Below are 16333 nucleotides of genomic sequence, written 5' to 3' on the forward strand. Positions count from 1 at the left end.
GGGGGAGTCCATGGGAAGGGACAGAGCATTCCAACCCCACATTCGTTCACTCCCGTCTCCCGGCCGCTTTCCACCTGCAACTGCCTCCGTGATAGGTAAATGCTTCAATAGGGATAGAGGTACTGGGGTGACAGGAACAAAAGATGTTCTGGTTCATGGGATAGAGGACGATGACAACTGGTGATCCACATTATATGCCAGCGCCTGATACTTGCCCACGGTAGCACTTTTCATCCATCTGGGTGAAAGCTGCATGCGAGTTGCCCATTCCATCACACGGCACTAGAATCACTGGGGCGACGATGGTACGGATGGCCGGTGTGGTGGACGAAGTTTCGGAGCCAGTCTACCCATTAGGTCCATCAATTGGTAAACTGTTGGTAAAGCTTAACTGATTCACTGATCTTGAGTCTTCGTTCCCACAGAGTTTCGGCCAGATGTGGGACGATCTGTGGCTCTTTATAATCCTAACTCTAATGATCCTTGCCAGGCCTAATTGGTGGGCCGAAGGGGAGCAACAGTTGTCGCGATTGGAGGTTACGATGGTGGAGACAAGGAATTTTCATTTCCCTCCGTAAACTTAAAATGCATGGGGGCAGGTGTAATCTCTAAGACACAACCATGAGTTCTGATTGACACACATTCGTCCAATTCCCCCTGTCCCACCGGATGTTGGCACACTGTTGTCTCCCCATTACGTTTACAACCCGTGAGGGAAATCCGATATATTATTCCTGGGTAAACCAGAGGCCTTGGTGAGATAGTACCTGAGGGAGCTGTTAGCCCGTACGATTCCAATGTTTGCCAGCTGGATGTTATGAAATGTCCCTGAGTCTGGTGTGATGCTAGGGATCACCAAGACCAAGACCTGTGTTATCTCTTCCACTTTACAGTTCGGGATCGCTGAGTATACTCTGGCCCCTTGAGAGTGCAGTTGTCCAGCGTCCATTGTCATTTGGCTAAATTAGCCCGTTGCAGGCTGTCAACTCAATCAGTCACCTCCCCTTTTATATCAGATCAATGTTGTGCCTTAGCTACGCCTGTCAGAGCCTTCCAGCTTTCTCCCATTTCTTGGTCGATGAATTTGTTAATTATTGTCTTAGTGTGTGTCTCTAACACTGTTGTCCTATGCAATTGTGTATCCAGACCCGCTTCTCCCAAGCTGGCTAGACGTTTCTCTGGTTTCTCTAATACTCCCTTCCTTATTCCTTTAAGATGTTCCACCTTTGCAGTTAAACCTTGTATGTCTAGTGACTTTACCATCGACGTTTCTGTGTTAACTCATGTCACTGCATCATTTATCATGCCTCTTCTTACCTGTGTAAATTGTTATGCCCTCAAAATTTAGTGTCCCCGGTGTCATTGGTAGCCTGCTTCATGACAACCTTACTTAAACACTATACATACGTATTTCCTGTTATAAACAATATCCCAGAATCTGAACACGCGACAAGTACGTGCACAGTTTGTATATGCATCTGCTGTCTTTCCCCGAAAGTAGCTTCAGCCACACGTTAAAATAAATTCTCTCATTATTCCCTTCAGTGGCTGCTGGGATGCATATACCATCAGTAATATATATTTCAAGCACCGTAGTTGATATCGCAACGTTAACCCTGTATCCATTGTGAAATCAGTCATGTCCCTGTGCTCTTATGTGCTTGGAGTTGTTGTGACATCTCAAGAGCCATCACGAGTCCACACGGCCGCCGCTGTCAATCCAGGCTTCTGTGAATGTTTAAATTGAAAATTTAATGGAAAAGTGGCCTGGTCATCACCAGGTGTTAGTTGTTGTTCGTATAAAGCAAAGCCAGAGCTCAGAGAGTGGACAGGGGCAACCCCCTAATACAGTTCCTCGCCTGTTCCAAAAACCAATTCAACTGAATCCAATTCATGGTCCCCACAGAGAGACATAACAAATCCAGGCATTAACAAGCATATGCCAATTCTCTGCTAGTTTGAAAAGGGGTGGAGTAAGAGTTCTCTATCAGACGTCACTTTGTCACCACCCTTCTTTGGTTCAAACAAGAAGCAAGATCATGGACATATTTTCCTTACCCATCTGTCCTTTACACTTCATTCTGCAATATCAGATTTAATACATCTGCGTTGCTTCAGGGAAGTTTTAACTCTGGACTAATCCAACACCGGATTGGCCATATGTATTTCAACTATCTTACTTTCCAATGAACCGTATAAAATTAATATTTTCTTATTCTTACAGACGTGAATTTGTATCCTGAATAAAATTCCTTGTGTTATCGGTTCGACTCAAAACACTCAAACTATGATCTTTAAAGGGCAATGTCAGGCGACACACAAATATCACCACCTTCAGAAATGAAACGTAGCATTTCAGTTCTCTGACCAAAATTAATTACGGAAACATTCGTATGGTTCCTATTCTAAAGTTCCAAATTATAAACCCAACGTTACTTCTCAGAAGATAAATCTTAGGAGAATATATGAACATTCACAAACCAAACACACACATTCTCCCAGCCACAAATATCATAGGTAACCTTTCTCATGGCTACAGATTCTCAAAGAGACAGCAATGTCACAATCGCTCAATGAAAATACTGAACAAAATTCTCCGTTCTCCTTCATCATGAATCTATTTTATTCCATTTAACTCAATTTCCACTGATTGAATTTATAGGCATTACCTATACTGAGAGACGTATATGTTTTTACAGATCAACTGCTTGCTGAAATGATTACAATTTGTGCAGAACCCTAAAGGGGTGGAGAGTGGGCGGCGAATTTGGAATGATGCCATTTGCGTATTTTATGTGATCTAATACTTTATTTATCCTTTCCTTTAATTGTGCTCAAATTTCTTTCTTGTTCTTTATGCTGTTCTTTATACTGATTTCAAATTTCAATGTTCGCTATTTAACCAGTGTTTGAAAAAGATCTGACTAGATTTTTTTCCAAGCTCAAATGTATTGAATTACTGCAGAGTTTATCTGGAGGGCTTGAATGGCTAAATCTCAAACTGAGATCCGATCACGCAAATTTGAAACGATCTGAAATGCTCTCATCTATCGGCATGCTAATGTTGCTCTTTGCATGCCTCCTGCACTCTCCATTGAACCAGGGTTGATCTCCTGGCTTTGTAGAAATGGTAGAGCGGGCGATATGTCGGGTAATGAGTATACAGATTATTGTTGAATGCAATTCTGCTGCTGTTGATGGCCCACTGCTCCTCATGGATATCCAGTCTTGAATTGCTAGATCTTTTCGTTGTCTGTCCCATTTAGCACGTATTGTGTGGTAGTGCCACGCAATACGACGGACGGGATCTTCAATGTGAAGACGGATCTTTTTTTCCAAATGGAAAGTGCGGTGGCCACTTCTTCTGATATAGTCATGAACAGATGCAACTGCAGTTTGCAGATTGATGAGGATGAGGTCAAGTATGTTTTTCCCTCTTGTTGGGTCCCTCAATCCTGCTGCAGGCCAAGTATAGCAGCTATGCCCTTTCCCATCCCTACAGCTCTGTACGTGGTGGTACGTCCGAGTCACTCTTGGTGACGGACAGTGAATTCCCCCAACCAGAGCATATTCTGTGCCCTTGCAACAACTCAGTGTTTCCTCCAAGTGGTGTTCAACGTGGATGAGTGCTGCTTCATCAACTGCTGGTGTCTGTTACGTGGTGATCGGCAGAAGGTTTCCTTTGCCATGTTTAACCTGATACCATGAGACCTCATGAGGTCCAGAGTCGATGTTGATGTCTCCCAGGCTAATTCCGTCCCGATTGTAGACTACTCTGCTGCCACCTCTGCTGCCGATGAGATAGTACATACTCAGGAATGATTATAGTGATGCTTGGGACATTTTATGTAAGATATGATTCTGTGATTATGACTATATCAGGTTGCTGATAAACTAGACTGTGGGACAGTTCTGACAACATTGGTAGAACCCCCCAGATGCCAGAAAGCAGGACTTTGCATGCGGCTTGGCTAGGTTTGCTGTTGTCGTTTACGATCCCAGGTTCGATGCTAGTTGGCCGTCCAGTTTCATTCTTTTTTGTGGCTGTCTAACAGCTAAACGGATGTTCTCTTCACTGAAGTGGCATACGCACTTAAAACCTGCTCTGGCTGGGCTCCATCCGCTTTCATTATACGTATAGTACTATAGTTCAAAGGACTTGGAATATTGTTCGGAGATCAATTTGTGGACGGCGCCATAGACTTGCAGGACCGTTCCACGGTTGGACGATTATTGAGTAATCACTTTTAATCGGCTTCCATAGAATTTTCCTGCACTATTTGGTGACAACATAACATAATGATAGGTAAACAATTTCCGAAGAATTTCAGTGATTCGATGTGTCGTCTCATATAGAGACAATATCGATTTTCTTTTTGAGGTCAGATTCCACAATTTGTTTACATTTCGATTATATATCGCTGATCAATTTGAACCATGCAGCTGTCAAGGAGGATAAAATAAATTAAACGATGCTAAGTAGTTTTGTAGATGTGGTCACATATATCTACCTATTCTTAAACACATTCTGCATTATATTAAACAATGCATAGAATCTATTTACACGGAGGTTAATTTGAACTGTGCACAACATGTGTGGAGCAGAACTTTATTATGGCAAACAATTATACCCATAATTAACATGGACAAATATAATTTCCGTGGAGAGTTTAGATAAGTCATTTACACGGATTTTGTCAGTGCTAGGACAATTTAGCTAGGAGATAAGTTTGGCTAGGCCTGGTGGCGTGTTGACTGGTATGCCAAGAGGATGCGTTGTGACCCAATTGGCCTGTTTACAATTATGAGAAGGAGTAAATATGGAAGACCTGCTCATGTAAAAACAAAATAAGGGTTATATTAAAATATTACGGCAGGTACTTGGGACTGCAACAGTTGAAGGTCCTCCTCCAAACAACTCAGCATCTTAAATCCTTCTTTGTCACTGTGGAAACATCTTGGAACTTCTGACTTGAACAGCACTGCCAGGACCATCACATTAATACAGCCGTTCAAGAATGCAGCTCACGACCCACCTTCTCAAAGGCAATTAATGATTGCCAATTGATGCTGGTTTTGGTCAGCGAAGGCCACATCCCATGAAGTAATAATATATATGTGCTTCGCAGCAGTTTTAAAGGTCAGTGAGTGCCGGAAAAGCGTGTGCAATTGCATGTGGCATAATCCCTCAGATTAAAAATAAAGAATTAGAGGTCTGTTCCAATGGTTGTGATTTTCAGAACCAGACATCTGTTGTCGGAAAATTGGATTTGGTTTAGTAGCTCTTCCAGAGAAATCATGTGCTGACCGACGGATTGGATCGACACGGCTTGAAATCCAGGTATAGTAACTCAATTTGTGGTGTAAAACGTTTTCATGCGAGTTTGTAAAGTCAATGGAGAAGAAATATCTGTTCTGATGTTTGGATCCAGACAAGGGATGAATATCTTTAAAATCAGAGATGATAATTAGCAAGGGCGGAATGATATGATCCTTAAAGGGGATAGAGGAAAGTGAGGACATGCTGAATAGATTATTCAGGTTGGAGAAGGAAAACATCAACGTTTGGACTGTGAAACATGTTCCGTTTTAGATTGAATTCGGTGCTGCTGGCTGGACAAGAGGGCATTATAAGAGTGATCATGGCTATGGATCTGGATTTTCTTTGCATCAATGATAGACTTGCAGATTGTTTTTAAAATCAAATTTTACCACCCCCCCCTCGGGTGAATCGTGCTTTGTCACGAGTACTTTACCATACATTTTGAGAATCATTAACTCGGTGATAATGCGCCAGCAGTCATGAAGCGCTTATACAGGGGAACAATTGCTCTAGGCAGAACAGCCTACTGATACTTTAGAATAATGTAAATAAGCTATGAAATTGTATACTGTTACACAGGTTCACCCAAAATAAACTTGTTTATTTTATTTAACAGGTGATTTCGAAATGAAGACGATTGCAGGTGCAACACGTTGTTCGCATTTACATTCAAACAGACGATCTTTATCTGTCTGTGCCTTCCTATTACTGGAAACAATTATACTTGCATATTTAAGAATCAACAGACCTGACAATTGCTGTGACCCAGATTTGTATGATGCTAACTTTTAACACAACTCGACAGTTACTGTAATGCGGATCCCCCGTTTTTGGTGCTTCTCGTCGTCAGTGCTCAATTCGAGGTAAAAGCTCGCTCAGCCATTTGCCACACGTGGGGGAGAGAGAGGACAATGCATGGCAAGAGGGTGGTGACCGGCTTCCTGGTTGGTTAGAGCAGGAAGCAGCAGGCGCATCTACTCCGGGAACACATGCTGCACAAGGACATTATACAAAAGGATTTCAGTGACACCTATTACAACTTGACTACCAAGGTGCTAATGCGTCTTGAGTGGGTGTCGCGCTTCTGTTCATCCAGTAAAGTTGTAATGAAAACGGATTCAGACATGTTTGTCAACGTTGCTTATCTGATTGAGCTCCTGTCCCATTGGAGTACCAGGGACATTTTCACAGGCGACATAACTATAAATGCAAAGGTCATCCGGGATGAACCCAGCAAATGTATGTAAGGTAAAATGACTACCACTTGGACAATTATCCCTCATTCTGCACAGGCAGTGGGTATGTCCTTTCAATTTATGTCGCTTGCAGGGTCTGGAAAGTCTCAAGGAGAATTCGGAAATTGAAACTGTAGGATGTTTTTGTTAAACTCTGTATAGCAGAGTTGCACCTGGACCCCGTGCAAATCCACGCGAGGAAAATATTTCACCACTCCGATGTCCCTTGTTCTGTTTGCACGTACCGAAAACTTGTGACCTCTCACGCAGTGCAGTCTTGTCAGCTGGTAATCTATCAGAAAGCAATGGACGATTGGGGCACTTACGACAGTCCTGAAGGCACGTGAAGTGAGCGACTGAAACAGCGTTATTGACTTTCCCCTGAAGGAGCCACGTGGCCAATGTGCTTGACTTTGCACCATCTTTACAGTCTCATCACATGCGATCATTGCTGTTATTCTGTTAGAATGATATTGCCTCCACGTCTAAAATAAATTGATTCCTCTACTAAAGACATATAACCACCAATTAATTAGCCGTTATTTTTCAGTTGTCTTCACTTGATTGTGTGTGCCCCAATTGATTTGTTAATTTATCTTCTTCCTAATTAAATTGCCGATTTGAATTATCTGTGAAAGAAAACCTGGCTAACTTGTACTTATGCGTTATGTGCAATTCTGGTGTGCTGTGCCTCTCAGTAGCACTGTCTCTACCCTATATAACAAAGTCTAATTGACAAATTGACGTTTTGCTTAATTTCTGAACATCAATGATAATATAGTTGAACACTTGTGTTCATATAAATTAAATGATCAAATCGTCAAAGTCCTTTTTTTTAAATTTCGAGCACAATTTCGGCGATTTAGCGTGGCCAATCCACATAAACTTCACATCTTTCGGTTGTGGAGGCGAAACTCACGCAAACACGGAGTGATTGTGCAAACCCCACACCGAGAGTGATCTGGAGCCATGATCGAACCTGGGACATCGGTGCCATGAGGCTACAGTGCTAACCACTGTGCCACCGAGCTGCCCCAACAGTCTTTTTAACTGACATTTAGTAGGGTAGGACTTTCATTGACCGAAATTCTTAATGTTGATCGTAATTTTAGAAATATGCCCAACAAATCATAATCGACTTCAGTCGCAATCAATCGAAGGTTTCCGTCTTCTTACCATCTTGTTAGGTGTACAGTGAAAACGTAGCAATCTGGATAACAGTTTAGAAGGATGGTGCACGTTAAGAAACATGAAGGTCAGAGAGAAAATGGCAGTAATAAAGACCAGCCCAGGTTGTGAGAGAGGTGACTCTATTTGTAGGCTGAAAGAACAATGTTGTGGTTACTTTATTACGCACAACATTTTCATGGAGAGTGAGTGATCAAAAGCTCTGGTGGGAGACGCCTTGATGTCTCGAGGTCACGTACAACCTGCAGACAGTTTCAGACTTAACAGTGTGTTTTAATAGCGGAACGAGATTATCCTCAGATTTGCAGGGCTTGATGTCCTCCGGGAGAATCTGATGCAACATGTGCGTTACTGGGAATAGTGTACCATCGTCCTTTGCCTCACAGTGATTGGCATGAGTTGTTTCTGGTGGCGAGGGGAGGTTTTTGCGTAAGTGGGGGTTGGGCGTGGTGGCTAAGTTATGGTGTGGAGGGAGGGTAGGGTACAAAAACATAGATCATACAGAGCAGAAGAAGGCCATTCAAGCCATCGAGTCTGCACCGACCCATTAAGCCCTCACTTCCACCCTATCTCCGTAACCCAATAACCCCTCCTAACCTTTTTGGATACTAAGGGCAATTTAACATGGCCAATCCACCTAACCTGCACGTCGTTGGACTGTGGGAGGAAAGCGGGGCACCCGGAGAAAACCAACGCAGACACGGGGAGACCGTGCAGAGTTCGCAGAGACAGTGACCCAGCAGGGAACCAAACCTGGGACCCTGGCGCTGTGAAGTCACAGTGCTAATCACTTGTGCTACCGTGCTGGGTAGGTGGGCGATTGTGCAAGTGAGACGGGATGGGTAGGTGGATAAGTGGATCGGTGTATCATTGAATCATAGAATTCAGAAGGCACAAGGAGGGCATTGAGCCCATAGTGTCTTCGTCGGCCCTTAATTCAGAGCACCCTACTTCAGGCCATACCTCCACCCTAACCCCGTAAACCAATAAGCCCACCGAAAGTGTTTGGACACTAAGGGCAATTTAGCATGGCCAGTCCACCTAACCTGCACGTCTTTGGACTGTGGGAGGAAACCGGAGCACCGGGAGGAAAGCCATGCAGACTCCGCATCGACAGAGAACCAAAACAGGAATCCAACCTGGGTCCCAGGAGCTGTGAAGCTACTGTGCTACCATATCGTCGCATAAGTGGGTATGTGGTCACGTCCGCAAACAATAGTTGAGGATAGTTAAAGACAGCAGAGGCAGACTGTTAGCGGAACCAAAAGTGGTCAAGAGAGCATGCAAGATCATTTACCGAGGGCTGTGCACCTCCGAAACCCCCACTGGGAGGCGGGTATGACAGAGTTCCTGAGCGGACTTGATGGGTCCGTTGTGGGGTAGGATGGGCAAGGAGAACAAAAAGCACCAATAGATCTGGGAGAAATCATGGAGAGCATCAGCTCAATGCAGGAAGGGCAGGCGCTGGGACTGGCTTTGTTCCCAGCAGACTTGTACGAAAAATTAGCACCGACCCTTGCCCCACATCCCAGGGACATGTTCACGGACTCGCTAGCAAGGGCCACTCTGCATCCTACACTGGCACAGGTCACTATATCGTTGATGCCCAAAAGTGACAAAGACCCGTCAGAGTGCTCATATAGAACTATTGTACTACCGAATGTAGTCACGAAGATACTCGTGGAAGTTCTCGGGAAAAGGCTGGTTTACTGTATACCAGCGGTCGTCGCGGAAGACCATACGAGCTTTGTCAAGGGTAGGGAATTCACTGCGAACAACAGGCACCTGAATAATGTAATAATCACGATCCCCAGGGAGTGACCACCTGAGATGATCATCTCCCTTAATGCAGAAGAGGCCTTCAATAGAGGGGAATGGAACAGACCTCGAGGTACTGGCGTGGTTTGTACTCGGAGCAGGGTTCACCTCCAGGATGAAACTCCTGTACAACCCCCCAAGGCGAGCGTTCAAACCAACACCTTCATTTCTGAATACTTCCAGCTGCACAGCGGTACAAGGCTTGGATGCCCACTCTCCCCGCTCCTGTTGCTCTAGCAATTGAAGCCCTGGCGATACTTCTGCCAGGTGCAAACAGCTGGAGAGGCAACTAAAGGGGAGACAGTGTCCAGTCTCACTATGCGGATGAGCTGCTCCTCTACGCCTCGAAACCGCAAGAAGGGCTGAGAGCAATCATGCAGATCCTGAAAGAGTTTGTAACCTTCTCGGTCTACAAACCAAACGTGAGTAAAAGCAAGGCACAGAGCTGGAGGGACCCCCATTCAGACTAACATGTTACGAATTCCGCCACCTGGGCTTGTAAATAGCCAGGAACTGGACGCAGATCCACACGAAGAATCTGATCAGCCTGTCAGAGGAAGCAAAAAAGAACCTGCAAAGGTGGGACGCGCTCCCGTTCTCCCTAGAGGTGAGAATGCGGCAAGCAAAATGAACATACTTCCAGGTTCCTCTGCCTGTTCAGATCAGTACCGATCTCCATCCCCAAGAGCGTTTTCCAAACCATAGACTGAATGATCATGGCGTTTCTCTTTGTGTGTGTCTGTGTGTGTGTGTGTGTGTGCGGGGGGGGGGGGGTGTAAGAGGTGGGGGGGGTGTAAGAATCCAAGATTCCGTAGATAAACAAAACAAAGGAGAAAGGATTAGGGAGGCCTGGTCTTACCAAACCTGCAGTACGTCCACTGGGCAGCCACGACACAATGAGTGAGGGAATGGTACGTGAACCCAATACGGAATGGGTGCAGATGGAGGAGCCCTCCTGAAAGGGGAGGACCCTCCTCGCCCTCGACATGGCTGCACTCGCCCTGACCGCCGCGACGAAATACACATCCTGCCCAGTGCTCTGAGCCATACTAAGGATGTGGTATCAGACGCAACAACGTTTTGGTCTGACCAAGAAGTCTCCCTCGGCTGCAGAAGCCACACGTTTCCACCAGCCATGCTAGACACCACTTTCAATACATGCAGACTGTTGCTCGTTTTAGTGAGTGTGCTTTCCACTCAATTGGCTCTGTTTTATAACCTTGCTCTAGAGTCGCCAGGTATCTTTATGATACCACCACGAGGTTCAAGTTCAAATGCTGATCCATAAATCAATATACCAGTTAGTAAGGTTCAAATCAAAACACATTTATTATATACACAGTCAATCGCTACTCATGCATAAATACTACAAAACTAAGTAACTTCTACCACTACAGGCCAATACTTATCTTCTGGAAAAGGAACCCACTGGGTCAGGGAACAATGGCCTCTTGTTTAATCCTGAGACTGCAGGCTTCCAGCTGGTACGGACTAAGGGTCAGGAGCGCCTATATCGTAGCATGCGTTGACTGGACACTTACTTGTTGGTGCAGCTGCTAGGCAGGTCTCTGTCAAGTGTTGTTTCGAGCTGCTGGGAGACCCTGCCAAGAAGGACGAGATGAACTAGGGGTCTCGAATTTATAGGCCCCAGGGGCTTCGCGCCCTTTTGGGCGGACCCCGTGCCTGGCTCCAATCAATTGGATCAGGTACCAATCGATCTGTTTGAATTCCCCTAAACTGGGGCTGTTTCCTGATCGCTGGGCGGTCCTTGGGTGCTCGTTAGCTTCTTTTGTCTTGGATTCCTGCTGGCGCCGAGGAGTCTGGCTTTACCTTGGTCATCCTTAATTGTATCTATTGTGTCGGGGAATTGCTCATTTAATTTGTATGGCTGTTGGTTTCAGCGCTGTTTGCTTTCTGCAGACCGAATACAAGAAGAACTCTGTAAACTGCTTGTTTTCTGATACTCTCCGTTTTTCCCTGCGTTCTTTGCGAATCTCCATTTTAACGGGGAGTGGCCAACCCCGGTGGCTACAAAACACGACGGGATTACCCTCACATTCAGCGACTTTTAAATAGGATACAGGCTGGCGACATTGAGCTAACTGACTGAGGAGCTGGAAATCCGGAGAGGACAGGAACTAAGGCATCTACAAATTTAAAAACTTAATCCACAGAGAAACATTAGGATACCCATGGCCCCGGAGACCACACTACCAGAGGACCTGATAGATTTCGACAGTAAGGAAGGACGAAACTGCGGGAAGATGGACGGGCAACTACTGGACAGGGCTCGAATGTCATTGGACGAGACCCGACGAAAATGGGGAAACGAACTGGTGACATAAGTGGGTTGGGGAATCGGGACTGATGCACTGAGCAGGGCCAAATCCACCTCCTCATGCGCAAATCTCAGCCTTATGCAGTTCAAAGTGGTAAACAGAGCGCACCTGACCAGAACCCGAATGAACTGGTTCTTCCCGGAGCTAGTGGATAAATTGAACGGTGACAGAGCGGCTCGTCTAACCACATCCATTTGTGCTTGGCCAGTCCCAAATGTCAGCTTCTGGGCAGCCATTTCCGAGACAATGTCTAAGGTTCTGTGGGTGAGAGTGGAGCCGTGCCCAGAAGTGGCAATCGTCGGGATAGCCAAACAGCAAGAGCTACATATGGGGGGCAAGGCCGATGCTCTCGTTTTCGCTTCACTAATCGCACGCCAAAGCATCCTGCTCAGGTGGCTATCAGCACCACCACCCAGAAATGAAGATTGGCTGGCAGTCCTGGAGAACATATGAAGTGTACCACCCGAAGATCGGAGGACGGATCCCTCAAAGCCTGGGGGCAATTTGTCGTCCTGTCCCAAGACCCGTTGGAAGCCAAAAGTGACTAGAGAGAAACAATAAATGTTGGGAGAAGACAGATAGGAATACACTGCGCTGATTGAGGCGGGGAGGAACTCAGGAGGGAAACCGGGGAAAACGAGGGGAACACCGCAGAGTGAGAAGGAGGGTGGAAGAACCCCCCCCCCCCCACCCACCCCGCACCGGACCCCCCACCCCCCCCCCCCCTCACAAACACACATACCCGACCCACAAGTCAGACAGAGCAAAAAGCACAAAGAACAGTAGGGGGAAATGGGAGAGCCAGGGAATAGCACACGCTGAATGAATAAGGAGGATACCAATGAACGGGGGTGGGGGAGTCGGGTTGCAAAAAGGGAGGAGGAGGAAAGCCCGGCAAAGCAGCTGAAAACTGTAGCATGTGCAAGATCGTCACGCACTGTACATATTCAACATAAAATGCAAATGTGTGCAAATTTGAAAATGCAGCTACATATGATTGTCGAAGCATTGTAAGATCTCGAGATGGGACATATGCTGTTTGAGGGGTAATATCATTTTTCAGAGAACGTAGCGTCTATGATTTATTTAGTAAATTATTGTAATCAGAACTATTTAATTTTCACGGTTCTAAACCAATCGCAGAAATCAATATATTCTATTACTGATGTCATGAGTTGTGTGTTCAAGTAAAAAAAAAAACAATGCAACATGTTGCAACCTCATTATCCCAGTGGAGATTGCGTAGGGTATAAAATAAATAATCGAGAATGTGTCATCTCGCAGTTTGATTCGGAGGAATTACCTACGGCGCAGAGGAACACATCACTCACGAACACAATGTCTGAAACGTTTAACATTTTAAGGAAAATATACTACACGACCCTTGCTGCAGTTGGTGTTCCTGGTAAGTGACTGCATCCATCGAATGTCTTTAAAAGTGTATGTGCGCTTAACTTTAGTTTTGTTGAGCGACAGGTAAAGTTACACACTGAACTAATTAAGAGAATTATACAGACCCTCACTCAGTGCTATAATTGTGTGCAGGCTGACATCCAGAATTATCTCTATTACTGTGTTATACTCCTGATCTGCCCTTGCAGTCATACAAATGTCATCGCTGGTCTAGTTCAACATTTGGTCCATAATAACTCCCGAGCACGGGCAGTGGTTGTTTCAACAATGCTGTAAAATATGGCGGCACAATGATTTCAGTTTTACAACTGTTGAAGATTAAGCGGGCACTGCTCCTGACTTACTCTTCATAACGCTTCATTGATCCAGACTTGAAACTTTGACTGGACTGGAAGATCACTGTACATCGTGGGATGTGTTGGACCATAATGTTGCAGATTTTAGTTGATGATATTGATGGTGGGAATGCTCCATTGATGTCCAGTTGTGGACGATTGCTGGCTGTCCACCCGCCCCAGCCCGTGGCATAAATACACATACACACACGCACCCACACAAACAAAAAAGCCTACTTCAGACAGTAAAGAAAACAGTCGACTTTTCGTAATTGATTCCAAGATGCTTATTTAAAATTATTAAGAACAGATTATATATAAGTTAATCAATTCTACATAAACCAGTGACAAATGGGAGCAGTAACCTAATTTCAAACAGTGCTCAAACGGTTCACACAAAGTGTTTTAATTTAATCTTCCGCCTCCTCCCGAACCATCTGACGAAGGCTGCAGCCGATGATCACTGCTACCTCATCAGGATCTCTCACCGGGACCCCTAAACTGTGTACCATGTGACTCTCCACATTCACACTCACGCACACCTACAGCCACATACGTATATAGACACGCACAGAAACATCATGTGCCCAAGCACTAGATTGTTTGCCCCATTTCTTGGGCTAGAACATTATCAAGGTCAATCATCTGTCCAAACTATTACAATTTCCTTACAATGAAAAAAAATGTTCTGTATGTCATTCGCCAATGCGCTTTAAAATTTCAACAGACTCTGTTAGGTCGACTCTGAACCATCCCTGATATAGTGAAAAAGAAACATATCTTGTTCAATCTTCCCAGCTGTTTGATAACCTTCCGGTTCCGATTACATTTTTATGCTGCAAACCATCTTTCGTGCTGGACGTTAATTTGCAACATGAATATGAGGGTTTTGTTCAATATTTATGTCTGGTATAAAGAAGCTGCTATGCATGTTGTAGATATCCTCTTTTTTCATGTGGTGATGAGTACCAAGGCTTTGCTTACATTTCCATGGGAGCTCAAACCTCGGCTCTTTTCTTGCAGGAAAGCGTGAGAGATGTGGCTCCCCAGAAACACGTTGCCCTCTGAGTTTTATTATGGTTATATCATCAATTTGACATGGATTTATTAGATTTGTCTGACTTCTGTTCCTCAGCCGATCATTGCCTCCATTGCCTTTTCCAGTATGCTGCCTTCCACTTTCTATGCCCTGTCTTCACCCGCTGTCCTCCCTGCCTGACCACGTCAACTTTATTTTGATCTCATCTCCTACTGCATACTTTTAATTTGTAATTTTCAACATGTCCAGCTGTATTATTCGCCAAATACATATTTATATTTGACTTTTGTCCCCAGCATCTTGGTACACTTTGGTACCCTCTTCCACGATTAATTTCCTGTGCAGCAGATGTAACACAATACCCAATCAATGTTTCTCTCCTACTGTCCACGCTCCAAACATTGCGTTCAGGTGAAGGCGCAATTTTACTGTACTTCTTCCAGTTTAGGTATTATACCGATAGGCCTCGCACTGTAATTTCGAATTGTAAGCACTTCCTCTAGTTGCACTCATGCTTTTCACTTCAATTCTATTCTTACTCTGACGACTCTGTCATCGGCGTCCTCAATTTTTTTAAATATAAATTTAGATTACCCAATTATTGTTTCCAATTAAGGGACAATTTAGCGTGGCAAATCCACCTACACTGCACATTTTTAGATTGTGGGTGCTAAACCTACGCAGATTCGGGGAGAATGTGCAAACTCCACACGGACAGTGACCCAGAGCCGGGATCGAGACTGGGACCTCAGCGCCGTGAGGCAGCTGTGCTAAGCACTAGGCCACCGTGCTGCCCATGGCGTCCTCAATCTTGGCACACTTAAGCCCAATGATCTTCAGGAGGCCATTTTGTTTTCATAATATTTGTCAGACATAATGCTGAGAATGAAAATTTCAGATTCGAAGCATATATTGGAAATGGTGGATAGACACAAGAAGGAATTAAAATCAAGGAAATGTGGGTAGAATTTGGAGCTGGAAGTTTCTATTGGCACAACCAAACGGCTGAAACAACACCACTCGTGTTACCCAGCTGCTTGTCTATACTTCCGTACTCTTTATAACCTTGTTCATATGGTCCACAAATTCCAGGGACCGCTTCCCCACGCTGATATTCTGCTGTACACATAAACTGGATATACCTTCAATGTCTGTCATTCTTCCATTCACGAGGTGTGTCATCATTCCGTCTGTTGTTGTTGCATCAGCAAAATATCAGCTATTTCGACCAGAATTTGATTCAAAGTTTTAACGAGGTGTATTTATGAGCGAACAGTTTAGAGGGCCATACAAGTATAAAATCAAACCAACCTTAACAACAACTTTTATCCTTAAATAACCCAATATCATTTGCCAAAGATTCTGAAGATTCGTTGTACCATCCGTAAAAAATGATTTCGGATGAGCCATGGATTTGATTCTCTGAGTTTCTTAGGTCTGCCGTTGCGAAAGTGCGTCTCGTAAATTGCTTCCTTCAACCTATGTCGGATGTTTTTGTTGACCCTGCAAGGAGTCGATGCTGCTGATGTGCCTCGAGTGATTTAGTTCATCTCCGTTCCCTTTGCGCCCTTTTGCCATTTCTTCGGTGTTCTGTCGAAGAACGAGCCAGAGAGAGCCTCAGCACCCAATTCTACAGTTCATGA

General features: G+C 44.7%; 1 pseudogene; it reads left to right on the forward strand.

Moving 5' to 3' along the window:
• Positions 1–302: 302 nt before the first annotated feature.
• On the forward strand, positions 303–6905 carry LOC119967986 (annotated as a pseudogene).
• The last annotated feature ends 9428 nt before the right edge of the window (positions 6906–16333 follow it).

Source organism: Scyliorhinus canicula, chromosome 6 (genome assembly GCF_902713615.1).
Source record: "Scyliorhinus canicula chromosome 6, sScyCan1.1, whole genome shotgun sequence".
Taxonomy (NCBI): Eukaryota; Metazoa; Chordata; class Chondrichthyes; order Carcharhiniformes; family Scyliorhinidae; genus Scyliorhinus; species Scyliorhinus canicula.